Source organism: Protopterus annectens, chromosome 10.part0 (genome assembly GCF_019279795.1).
Source record: "Protopterus annectens isolate FY-2018-M chromosome 10.part0, PAN1.0, whole genome shotgun sequence".
NCBI lineage: Eukaryota > Metazoa > Chordata > Ceratodontiformes > Protopteridae > Protopterus > Protopterus annectens.
Genome location: NC_056744.1, coordinates 1,011,727,159 through 1,011,740,989, shown reverse-complemented (window position 1 = coordinate 1,011,740,989; position 13,831 = coordinate 1,011,727,159). Strand labels below are relative to the sequence as shown.

The following is a 13,831-nucleotide window of genomic DNA, read 5'->3' as shown; positions in this document are numbered from 1 at the left end:
TCTCCCGCCAACATACCGCCTATTTTGTGATGTCAAGGCAGCATCACTCAACGGGAATGCCCTCTTTTTTCGTTTCCCGCCGCCTCCTTTTGGCTGATTTGCTATGCTTTTCTGTAAAAAAAGCATAGTAAATCAGCCGATCAACGGGAACGCCCTCTTTTTTCGTTCCCGCCGCCTGCTTTTGGCTGATTTGCTATGCTTTTCTGTAAAAAAAGCATAGTAAATCAGCCGATTTACAAACTCCGATAGTCTGTTTCCTTTTTGAAACAGAATACCGGAGTTTGTACAGTGTTTTCCGGACTACCGGAGAATCGGTTTGATTTCCTGATAGTCCGGAAAAAAAACGTAGGGGTGGCAAGCCTACTCTCAATGTGAGAGGGTGGAACAATACTACTGAGGCTGAAGCCTGCACTGCCATTGCAGCTGCAACTACTGCTTGTACATAGTGGGGCAAAGACCGCACCACTGGATCTAACTGTGATGAATAATAAGCTATGGGGCTTTGTTTGTCCCCATGTTGCTGTGTCAATACTGATGTCATATAACCTTGCTTACAATCTACAGTCTGGATAAACTGCTTGTTATAGTTTGGTAATCCTAAAACTAAGGATGATGCTATCAATTGTTTCAGCTTACAGAAAGCTGATTCTGCTTCAGGTGTCCATTGTAATAAATCCTGTGCAGCCATCAGCTTTTTAAATATTAAATCAGCCAGTGGAGCAGATTCCAAAGCATAGTTTGGTATCCAACTCCGACAAAAATTAGTAGTTCCCAGGAAGGACATCATCTCCTTCTTGGTAGTTGGTCTAGGTGCTTGTAAAATCACTGTTTTTCTGTCTTCATCTAATATTCTACCTTCTTTGGATATTACATATCCTAAGTATTTAACTTGTTTTCTCCAAAGCTGTAACTTGTCTTTGTTTACTTTGTGACCTTGAGTAGCTAAAAATTGTAACAAAGCTATCGTGTCTTCTTTGCATTCTTGCTGGGTGGGGGCTGCCAGCAGAATGTCGTCTACATAAAGTAGAATCTAACTACCTATCGGTGGGATAAATCCCGCCAGGTTGCTTGCCATTTCCTGTGCAAATATTGTTGGACTTTCACAATACCCCTGTGGTAATCTGGTATATGTGTACCGCTTTCCCTGAAATGTAAATGCAAACCAATATTGGCTGTCAGGGTGTATCAGTATCGAGAAAAATGCATTACTTATGTCTACCACTGAAAAATATTTCTGTTCTGGCTTTAAATCATTCAGTAAGGTGTGTGGATCTGGCACCGTTTGTGCTCTGGGTATAACTCCATTGTTCACTGCTTGTAAGTCTTGGACCATACGCCATACCCCGTTTGCTTTCTTGACAGGAAATAAAGGTGTGTTACATGGTGAATCAGGAGATTCTATTAAGACTCCTTCCTTAAGTAAGGCTGCTATGATAGCTTTGATTCCTACCTCTGCATCCTTTCTCAAGGGATACTGTCACTTTTTTGGGGCCTAAAAGCTGACTTTGGCGTTATGGTAACTGGTTCTGCTGTTCGTATTAGTCCTACATCTGATTTCCCTGCTGACCAGAGAATGTCTGGTATGTCTCCCAAGGCTTTTTCCTCTTCTTCCAATAGGAGTAATACTCAGCTATCCTCACTAGCCTGTGAGTGTACAGCTGGGTGTGTCTGTGTGATCCAATTCAATTTCTGTTTCTGTACTCCCTGTTCTGAGAGTTCTAATTCTGTCTGTTTTTCCCACTTCGTGACTTATTCACCTAAGTCTGCCCATTTTAAGGTTTTATTCTTAGTCAAACTAACATGGGGCAGTTGATTAGATTTGTAAAGTGCTAAAAATTCCTGGGGCAATGAACAGCTTGCTACACTGTTCCCTTCTGCATCCCAGTACAAGTTTCACAATACTAGCCTGTTTGCATGGTTTTGAAACAATTCTTGTTCATAATCTTTATCAGGACCTGGTCTATTACAGTAATATAGAGTACAATGCAACAAATGCTGTTTATTAATGTCGAGGGAGGGGAACTTGCTGATGGCTACGTTCATCAGTTCTTCGGTTACTGCCCCTGGACCAGTCGTAACCAAGTCCTAGCTGTACCAATAATACATTTCACCCTACAAAAGTGTCCATTTGTCGCTGTGCTTCCATACCCTGCATGATTGGAACTATGGCTATGCCAAATATCTACATCAAATCTCTACCCAAAAGATTCACTGGGCATTTTGCAGAAACTACAATTTTACTTTTCTGAGTCATCCCTGAAACGGGGTCTATTATTATAATGTCACGGGAGAGTGGCTCCTGATACAGCTGTCCATTAGCTGCTTTCACTAGTATATAATCTGGTGATTCTGTATCTTCCGGTAGTTTGGAAGGGTGTATCAGGGTGCGTGAAGCCCCTGAGTCACACAAAAACTTAACTTTCCTCCCCTCCACCAGAAGCGTCACTTCCGGTTTCGTGTCTGATAAGTAAAGTTCTAAGCTCAAAAGAGCTAGGTCTAAAATTTCATTTTCTTCTACATCTGTGTATTCATATACATCCTCTACCCCTTGTGTCACATCCTCTTCTCCTGCTATCACATTTACACTTACCTTTTCCTGCTCACTCTCATCTAATGATTCCTGACTATCATATAGTCATTCCTCATCCTCCTTATTTTCTGTAGTCGCCTTCTTGTTTAGCCTGCAATCCCTTGCTAAATGTCCTTTTTTCCCCGCACTTAAAACACTCACCCTTTTTCTTTCTTTCCTCAACATCTTCTGATCGTTTGTCAGATTGTTTATTTCCCTGGGTATTTTCCCTACCCTTTTTCCCAGTTTGTACTACAAATACTTCTGACCCATCTTCTGCTGAAAATACTTGGGTTTTCTTTTTCTTTTTACTATTAAAATGTCTTTCTGCATGTCTAGCATATTCAAGTAAGGCTTGTAACCTACTTGTTCGATGATCTATCATATGCTTTGTAATGAAGCTACTAATAGGTGCAATGCAACCTTTTAAAAATGCATTTTTCAATTGTTGTTCATACGGGGAATCATTTGTTTGATTTTCAGGAACTGTCATGCCACTATGATTGTTAAAGCACTCTAATAATCTTGCATAGTACCCATCTACTGTTTCTTTTTCTTGCTGTATGCATTGATTAATATAAGTCCAATCAGCCCTAGGCTTCCATTTTTCAGAGATTCGGTCTGTTAGACCCTTTACTCTGCCATCCAGTTCTGCATCAGTATGTGGGAGTGGTCTAAGTTGTGCGTCACGAGGATTCCAGCTGCCACAAATCATGTGCCAATCTGGACCTACAATTTGTCTAACTACTTTTTCTACTTCCTCTCCATTCAAATGGTAACTTAATCTCATACCCTGTAAGTCTTCTAAAAATTTTCTAAAATTCACCTTTGGGTGGGGAATACCTTCTGTGGCTTTCCGGATATCTTCCGGTGTCCACGGTCTATAAACTAAAAGAGTTGGATCTTGTCCTGCCTGTCCTGCCTGAGGATTCGGTACTTCTATGAGCGGACATATCTCTTCTTCGCTCATAGCTTGTGATGCTCTATTTAATTCATTTAATTCAATTTCCCTTCTCAAGTCGCATGTTCGAGACCTGGTCTCGATGGGATCCCTGACAAATGGTTGTGCTTTTGCAGGGACAGCTGGGTATAGCGGAGGTGGATCAGCTCATCCACTCGCTTCATATTCTGGCAACGGAAGTGGAGGGGGCGAAGGAGGGGCCGTTGCTATTACTAAATTATTGTCTTCTTTGTCTAAAAATATTGTTTTTGAATTTTTAATTCTTTGCTCCCTACGATTTGCTTCCTCAAGCCACCTGTGTGCCTGAGGGACTCCTAATTGTCTCTGCTTTTTTAATTGACCTTTCGTGTCTATTTTTAACTGTTTTACAAGTTTCATAAGTGCAAGTTTATCTAAATTACCCTCGAATTTGTACTTATCGACCCATTTGGTATAATATTTAATATTATCGGCACGCTGTAATTGCATATACTTCGCGTCTTCAGTTAGGGGCGTGTCTCGGGAACTTTTTGTGCACTGATTTCCCATTGGTGTCTTAGCTAAGCTGTAAATTGTTACGTAACCCTTTCTATCACGTGGTACCACAAGTCTACACCTTTTTCACAGTTTATCTAGAATAACTGTCTACCTATTCTGTTTCCCTGATCTATGACAAAAAACAGTAACCCCCTTTTCTGTCCCTAATTTGCATAGGCAAATTTACCTGACAAAAAACAGTTCTGTAACTAGTCCCTGATCTTGAAACAGAAATAAGGTAATTCCTCCTTACCTGACCCTCCGTGAGTTGATCCACCGGATCGTTGACTCGTCCTCCAATCCCAGATCAGAAACAGTGGCTGGCCTCTTTCGAACGACAATTCAGTCGGAGGACTTTCAAAACAGAAGAGCTGATTTGGCCTCTTCTCCGTACGGATGCATGCCACCGGGCCCAATTCTGACCTAGGTCCAGAACGAGAGATACGTTTTCCGGTCCAAAGGACCAATCTGTCAAAGGAAAAATATACTTTAAAAATGATCAAAACACGGTAGGTTCAGGTTAAGGCACTTTAATCTTGCAGCAAGGAGACAAAAACGTGCTAATACAGAGTTTGTCTAATCAGAAACAGGAAATGCATTGATTTTTATAGGTTATCAGATTAATTCTGTCCTACCATGCTGACGTAACGAATTACCACCTTTTGGTCATCATCTGCTGACCATCTTTCCCATGATTTTCTGCTGATTTAAACAATTTTTATGTGAAACTTCCTGAAGAAAACAACATGGCCTTGGTTACTTTCAGTTAGATACTTGTTATGTTACATTCTATAGCTAAATCGAACACAATGCTAGCAGTTCATTTCTCTAATAATCCTTTGTCTACCTTATCTCTAAACTACTGCAGCTGCAGAGGTTTCCATCCTCTGAACAAGGCTGTTTGTCTCGAATCATTACATTTATAAAATGGTATATTGCCTATTCATATGCTTTTGACCTAGCAGACTAACACCTGCTTCTCAAGTACATTTCCACAAGGCATAAACAAGAATATTGCTGTGCTAGCAGTTACTAGGTCAGAGGGCAACTTGCAAGTTTCAGTAAGCATGCTGCAGTTTTAGTAAAGCATATTTTCAGTCTCATATGAAACTCAATTTATATAAATCACAGTGCATGAGAAATAGAATGAAAAGCATATTAAAAACACTTGATTATTAATTTGCAATTAAGCATACACATATTAATACATATTTTTCTAACAGAGGCCCACGAGGAGAAAAGCTCCACAAGTAAAAGAACAGAAAATACATTTACAGAGGTGAAAATTGACAATGTATTGCAATATACTGTAAATACACAAATTAACACAGGTATTAATACATATATATGTAGAATGATGCACATAAACCATCATTAACAAGATAAGTATAATGTCACATAGCAATAACACATGTTGACATAAGTGCCAGAGTTTATTATTCACTCATAAAGCAAATGAAGAGTGGATAATCAAACAATGGATAAGAAGGAGGAGAGGAAGACAGGGAATAGTGAGAAAAATATTAATTAGAGGTAATAAGTGGAGTAAGTATGGAAGGCAGGAGAAATAACAAAAAAAGCAAGATTAAGAGTAAGGGAAATAGCAACAAAGAATAGAAGAGACACGATGTATACAGGTGTTAAAAGAGAAGGCGCGGACTTTTTAACCAGGAGAGCAGCAAGTGCAAAGCCAGGAGTCAGAGAAGAATGTTTTTAGTTGCAGCTTAAATGACAAATTTTATATATTACCCTGGTTGGTGCAGAGATCATATTCCAGAGTTTTGCTACACAGTGCGAGTACAGACTTTGACTGTAGTTTTTTGAAGACTTATAGATGTCAAGTAGATTTTTGTCAGAAGATCAGCTGTTACAATTTTGGGGGTAGTAGTGGAGATTTGTACTTACAGCAGGGCAGGAAATGAAATGAAACATAATTTTGTCTGCCAAGAGAAGTTGGGTATATTTTAGTTAGTGATATAATTCTATCCGATTTAGTTTTTAGTGCATAACAGTTCTGTGACTTATATGAGCTGCAAGTATAGCTAGACTTTTCTAGAAAGGCTCATCCAGACTCTGCTACACTTTGCTGTGAGAGAACGGTTAGTTTGCTTTTTATTTGTTGTATTTGTATTACTTTATTGCCTTTTTCTATTTTGAAAACTGTGATTTGTTTTCTTTACCTGCTTTTAACTGCATATTAAAACTTGAAAAGAGACCACAGCTCTGTCTTTTGTGAGTCAGGCAGAAATAATTTTCCCACCCTCCAACCCAGTTGCTGTTGTGTTCTTGAACATCACTGTCTTTCTAGTTGCCTGACCCTTATGTTAATTTGACCATATATCTCATTTCCTCTCTGCTTTTACTGGCTTGTGTGAGTAAGCACAAAATTATCATTTTGTGAAATCACTCCCCTTCAACTATTTAAATTTATTGGCCATCCTACTGTATTCCATAGCACCAGGATACAAAAATGACCACCCCCTTTCAATCTATCTTGCTGTTTTAAAAATAGTGACTCTCCACTAAAACGTAACTTTTTAGACAGGTAAAACTTAAGTTACCTACTTTCACATCTAGTTCATCTAGCGCACACTGCAGTGTTTAGGATAAACCATTTTTTTTCATCTTACTTTAAGCAGCGATTGCAAGACCACCAGTTATTGGAGAGCCCACATTCTGCATCTCAGTAGTCATCTTGGGATTAGTGCTTCTGTTTTCCCCTGGTGAGAGAAGGAGTGCAGTTACATTATTTCCTGGAGATTGCTGATCACCAGAAAGCTTAATAACTGCTCTATAGGTGACAGCTTGGAATATGTGCTTATATTCTGATCCTGGTGAGAGTAGGAGCAGAGTGCATTCATTTCTGACTCTATCTGGTTGGAGTCCTTGTGACTAGCATTTGCTCTAAAACCTGCTGGAAAGCACTAGGAAGCGTTAAACTGATACAAGCAATCAGCTTTCCTTGTTAATAAGGAGAAATTAATCGTAGGCAGTAAACAGACTATAATTGCAAAGTACCTTGTCAAGGGAAAACAGCTCTTGTTCTTTACAAAAAAAAAAAAAAAAAGCACCTAACCAGGCATGTCCAAGGGTCAGCTTCCAGTGATTTCTCCTTTCCACCTGGTGAATCCTTGCATACTGGGGCAATGTAGCAATTGCCTCATGTACACAGACAACCCTCTCCTACCACCCAAAACTACAGCCTGCGAGAGATGCACTTACATAGCCAAACTGGAAGCAAAGCTCTCTCCAGCCAAGATTGTGCTAGACAATCAAGAGGAGAAGGTTAACACCTGCAGTACACCTCAAGCAACACATAGCCATTCAAAACCCTCACTACTAACACCCACACATAACAGCACTAATCCCACATATGTGTAGGCCCTTAACATTAACCTGCCCAAGCAACAAGGACCTCTGAAGCTGAAATGCAAACAAACACCAATCACAACCAAAGTATCACATAGCTCACAAGACCAGTGTGCCACCCAACAACAGCCCCTAAGTCAAGATAACGTACCTGAAACTTTTGTCATAGATGACTCTATAGTCAGGCACACTGATTTCCCACTCACCAGGCTGAACAAAGACAAAATTACACTCAGCTGCCTGTCGGGTGCCAGGATCCACCACATAATCCATGCACTCAAGTCACTCCATAACAAGTACAAATATGACTCTGTCATTGTCCATGTTGGAGTAAATGACTTGAGACGTACCTCCCTGGACTACATGAAAAGAGACATGGAAGAGCTCTCAGATCATGTGGCCCAGGCAGGTATGACCCTAGCCCTGAGTAGCATCCTGCCTTCACCCAGAATGATACCACAGTATAAGGACAAATGATTGACTTCAACAATTGGCTAAGCTTCTGGTGTCATTCAAAGGGGATCCAGTATCTGACTGCCTGGGACAACATGATCGACAAACTGTTTGGGTAATTGAAATCACCCAATATTAGGGTATTTGCTAGGACCTTTATGTTTCCCAGTGTTTTCAGAAACATGGAATGGGGGTCCTGGGACATGGTGGGTGATCTGTAGCAAGCTACAATTTGAATTGCAGTTTTACCCATTGTTAGTTACACGTGAATGATCTCTGAAGCATCGTGCTGTGCCACTAACCTGGAGGTGTGGGTATCCTTGATGAATATGGATACACCCCCGCCTTTTGTATTTCAGTTTGGGTTCTGTGGCTGAAATGTATGGTATGACTTGTAGCCTGGTAGTGCTGGGGTGCTGTCTGGAGCCTTAAACCATGTTTCTGTTACTGCACATATATCAATTTTCTAAAAAACGCAAATCCAAACTGGCAAAACTGAAACAAGAAAAGAAAACGAGCAAGCAATGGAATATCCAACTGCTTATTTTTCAACATACCGAGGAGTGCTTCGAGTGTGTGCATTTTAAGGTTTAGACTTCTAGCATTGAGTAGTATTACCCTCAGTTTTTTGTTACTTGTGCTATTTACAGCGGTGATTTTGTCTTTTGAGCCTTGCCTAACAAAGGCACTATGGGGGTGGCAAGAGCCTTGGCCAATATTTGAAAGCCTAAGGGTGACAGGTGCAAGCCGTCTCTAGCGAAGCAGCATGGCTTGTTGAGCATGTCATCCCAGGTGGACAGACACTTGACCCCCTTTGAATGACACCAAAAATGTAGCTAATTTTTAAAATTGAGAATTTTTTCTTTATACCATGCTATCATTCTTGGTGAGGGCAGGATGCTGCTCAGGGTCAGGGTCATACCGGCCTGGGCTACGTGATCAGAGAGCTCTTCCATGTCTCTTTTCATGTAGTCCATGGAGGTATGGCTCAAGTCATTCTCACCAAAATGGACAATGACAGAGTCATATTTGTACTTGTTCTGGAGTGACCTGAGTGCTTGTGTTATGTGGCGGATCCTGGCACCCGACAGTCAGCTAACAGTAACCTTCTCCTTATTCAGCCTAGTGAGTAGGACGTCAATGTACCTGACTATAGAGTCACCTATTACAAGTATGTTGGGTATGTTATTTTGCCTTAAGGGCTGTGATTGCATGGCACACTGGTTTTGTGAAGTATGTGTTTCATGGTTTGTGTTGGGGGCTGGAGGTTGCTTGGATGTTTGCTTTGGAGGTCTCTGTTGGTTTTGCAGATTTTTATTTAGAGCCTCCGAGTATGTTTTCATGTATTTATGTGTGTTTTTTTGCCGGTGCTGGTTTAATGGGTCTGTGTAAGACTGGTAGTGTGATGCAATTACTTCCCTTCTCCTCTTGACTGTCTGATCCAGTCTTGGGTTGAGAGAGCTTAGCCTCTAGTATGGCTGTATAACTGTACCTCTTGCATGTATTAGTGTTTGGTGCTGTGTACATGAGGCAGTTGTAACATTGCCTCAAAATGCCCAGATTCACCAGTTGGACTAGAGAGTACTCCTGAAACTGCCCTTTGGACATGCCTGGATAGGTACAGTGAACTGTTTTACTGGATGGCTGGTAAGGTCGAATAGAGAGTCTTGTCCTTCTGTACAGTACAGGAGGGTCTAGTGCTAGGGTTTATAAGTGCTTGCTATAAGTTTTGAGCAAGTGCCGGGCTGAGAAATGAATGGCATGAGTGCTTAAGTTGAAAGTTTGTCTAATTCCAAGGGAAAAATTGAAGAGGTGACTTTGTGGAGCCGGGAATAGTTTTACCCTAGCTGACCAGCTCTGCCCAGCACGCAAAACCGGGCAAATACGGTATTTATAGCAGGAAAATGAAAGAGATAGAAATTAGTCCAAAATGGCCAATAAACTACTAATTTCTGGAAACCACTCCTCCAGGGACAGATAGGCTGCTCAAAGCTCCCCTCTCTCACAGGTGAACAGAGAAACTTCATTCTATCCAAGTAAGGTATGGGCAAACACAGAGATTTGTAACACAGCCCTGAATTCAGCACTAACCTGAAAACTGGACTATACTAGCTTAGAAAGGCGGGAAGGAAGTATTTATGTGTGTATATATATATATATATATATATATATATATATATATATATATATATTTTTTTTTTTTTTTTTGTTTGTTTTTTCAGAAAATAAAGCAGACACACTCAAAAAACTGTTTAAAAGCACAGAACAGGATACTTCTTGTTATATATCGCAAATCAGAGTTGTAGTCAATGCCCCCAGTAATAAAGCAGGAAAAAACACAAATACAGTAAAAGCAGATAAATAAAGTGCAATTTATATATATATATATATATATATATATATATATATATATATATATATATATATATATATATATATATATATATATATATATATATAACAATAGAAAACAAACAAACTGACAACCAGAAAAAAGCTCAAAACTGAGCCCTGTTCCAGCAGTCTTCAGTCAGACAAGTTCTAACTGTTTACCCCTGCTTACTAAGGTTCAGGGGAACCTTCTCCAAAAAAAGATGGCCTGGATCAGTGCTCAAGTTATACAAACAAAGCTAGATTCAGCAGGCCTGAATCTGGTCTATGCTACAGAAACAAGGCACACCAATTTCAGAAAGAAACAGTTCAAATAAGCAGTCACAATAAGCCTGTGACCAGAAATTCCCAGCTCAGAAGGGCAGAATCCAGCCTCTCCTCCCACAAGAGTGCAGATCACAAACCTTCTTAATGTAGAATAACTGGCCTGAAGCCCAAGTGCTTAAGCCAGAACTAATACACTTTTGGAATAGCAGACACTGGGCCTTCAATCAGCAATTCCCAGCTTAGAAGGATGTAAGCTACCTGTCCTGCCACAACAGTGCAGACCACAAACCTTAATAATGTAAGACAGCCTGTATGAAGCCCAAGTGCTTAAACCAAAAGACTTAGAATAACAATTACAATTTAATCAGGCTACAATCAAGCAGTAATAAATGCAGCAGAAAAAATAAAATTGAGTACTTTTAAGAAAAGCAAAATAAAGTAGGAGTAAACACAAATACAGTAAAAGCAAATGAATATTTTTTTTTAAGTGCAAGAAGAGAGTAAGGAAGAACCTAAGTGAGCTGGCCTTCTCAAATCATCTCTCTGTATTAAGTAGAGTGAACACTAGACTCAGAATATGATCTAACTGGACTCGGTTAAGTGAGCAAATGAGATGGACCCAGGAGGAATGTTCTAATACAGACTTCCAGGAGAGGCGGGCAATTCCAGAGCCACCAACACTAATACCAACACAGGGACAGGGAGGGAGGGTGGGGAACTAACTGCAGAAAGACACACAGCACACTGTTCAAAGAAACACACAATTAGGAAACAGAAAAAATGAAAATACATTACTTTTAAAACTGCAAGTTTGTACTTAACAGAAGACTAAAATTCACTACTGCAAGTTTCACTTAGCTCCAGCTTGTAATGCAGATGTTTGTAGCCAAGCAAGTCTCTCAGGAGTTGAGCACAAAATGATTTCTCAAACTTTGTGGCTAGCACTTAAAGTACAGAGGAATACCTCTAGGCTATTAAATACCAAATGACAAAGAAGTGATAACACCACACATTCTTATAGCTAAATAACTGCAGAGAGACACACAGCACACTGTTCAGAAACACACAATTAGGAAACAAAAAAAAATGAAAATATAGTACTTTTAAAACTGCACATTTGTACTTTACAGAAGACTAACATTCACTACTGCAAGTTTCACTTAGCTTCAGCTTGTAATGCAGATGTCTGTAGCCAAGAATGTCTCTTAGGAGTTGAGCATAAAATGATTTCTCAAACTTTGTGGCTAGCACTTAAAATACAGAGGAATCCCTATAGGCTATTAAATATCAGATAATAAAGAAGTGATAACACCACCTGCTCTTATAGCAAAATAACTGCAGAGAGACACACAGCACACTGTTCAGAAACACATGATTAGGAAACAGAAAAAATGAAAATACATTACTTTTAAAACTGCAAGTTTGTACTTAACAGAAGACTAAAATTCACTACTGCAAGTTTCACTTAGCCCCAGCTTGTAATGCAGATGTTTGCAGCCAAGCAAGTCTCTCAGGAGTTGAGCACAAAATGATTTCTCAAACTTTGTGGCTAGCACTTAAAGTACAGAGGAATCCCTCTAGGCTATTAAATACCAGATAACAAAGAAGTGATAACACCACCCATTCTTATAGCTAAATAACTGCAGAGAGACACACAGCACACTGTTCAGAAACACACAATTAGGAAACAAAAAAAATGAAAATACAGTACTTTTAAAACTGCATGTTTGTACTTTACAGAAGACTAAAATTCACGACTGCAAGTTTCACTTAGCTTCAGCTTGTAATGCAGATGTCTGTAGCCAAGCATGTCTCTTAGGAGTTGAGCATAAAATGATTTCTCAAACTTTGTGGATAGCACTTAAAGCACAGAGGAATCCCTCTAGGCTATTAAATATCAGATAATAAAGAAGTGATAACACCACCTGCTCTTATAGCAAAATAACTGCAGAGAGACACACAGGACACTGTTCAGAATCACACAGTTTGGAAACAGAAAAAAATGAAAATACATTACTTTTAAAACTTCAAGTTTGTACTTAACAGAAGAATAAAATTCACTACTGAAAGTTTCACTTAGCTTCAGCTTGTAATGCAGATGTTTGTAGCCAAGCAAGTCTCTCAGGAGTTGAGCATAAAATGATTTCTCAAACTTTGTGGCTGGCACAAAGTACAGAGGAATCCCTCTAGGCTATTAAATATCAGATAACAAAAAAGGGATAACACCAGCAGCTCTTATAGCAAAATATCTGCAGAGAGACACATAACACACTGTTCAGAAACACACAATTAGGAAACAGAAAAAAATGAAAATACAGTACTTTTAAAAAAATGCAAGTTTGTACTTAACAGAAGACTAAAATACACTACTGCAAGTTTCACTTAGCTTCAGCTTGTAATGCAGAAGTTTGTAGCCAAGCAAGTCTCTCATGAGTTGAGCATACAATGATTTCTCAAACTTTGTGGCTGGCACAAAGTACAGAGGAATCCCTATAGGCTATTAAATATCAGATAACAAAAAAGTGATAACACCACCCGCTCTTATAGGAACATAACTGCAGAGAGACACACAGCACTTGTCATCAAAATGAACAAAATATGCTGGAGAGATAGGTTTCTGACCCAGAGACTCCCTGTACTCTGGAATAGACTGCCCATACATGTCAAGCAGAGTGCCTCTTTGGCCCTCTTCAAAAGGTGCCTTGACGACTGGATGGGAGATAGGAAATTTACCCCAGGAATCATGTCAGTCGCCCTGCTAGACAGGGGTCTAGAGAAGTAAATATTGTAGGAAGAAATAGCCAGGGAATTCTTATGGCTAGGCTTGTATAGGCCCTAGGCCGATAGCCTAGTACCAAGCTATAAACCTATGAACCTTGTTCTAAGACTACTCTAGTTTAGACTTTAGGGTGGCCTGCCCTGGATGTTAGTCAAGAACTATATAATGGAAAGGGGGGTAGGTATGTAGTGGTAAGAGTGACTGTAGTGGCAGCCTTAAGTAATTTTTTGGTCGTATATATTATTCCTATTCTTTGTGAGTTATTTTTTTTATATTTCTCCATATGTGGAGAACATATTTCAGGTTGTTATCTGTTTTAACTTGTAGCAGTTTTGCATGGGGCACTACTTCAATTGGCTTATTGTTTAGGGATGTGATCTTAAAAGTTATTTTTCCCATGGGAAAGTGCTTTGGGGAAAAATAAAAGGAGTTTGTTTTTCTTTGGATTAAGAATGAGTTGGTGGTAACAAAGCAAGTTTTCAATAGGGTTAAAGGCATGTTATGTAACCCTTTCTAAATTTTCTAA

At 39.5% G+C, this 13,831-nt stretch overlaps 1 protein-coding gene across 1 annotated transcript in view; it reads left to right on the top strand.

Annotated features, from left to right (window-relative positions):
* Nucleotides 1–13,831, top strand: part of LOC122813454 (E3 ubiquitin-protein ligase HECTD3-like) — a 699,643-nt gene that overhangs the window by 359,882 nt on the left and 325,930 nt on the right. The gene's annotated exons all lie outside the window — the stretch shown is intronic.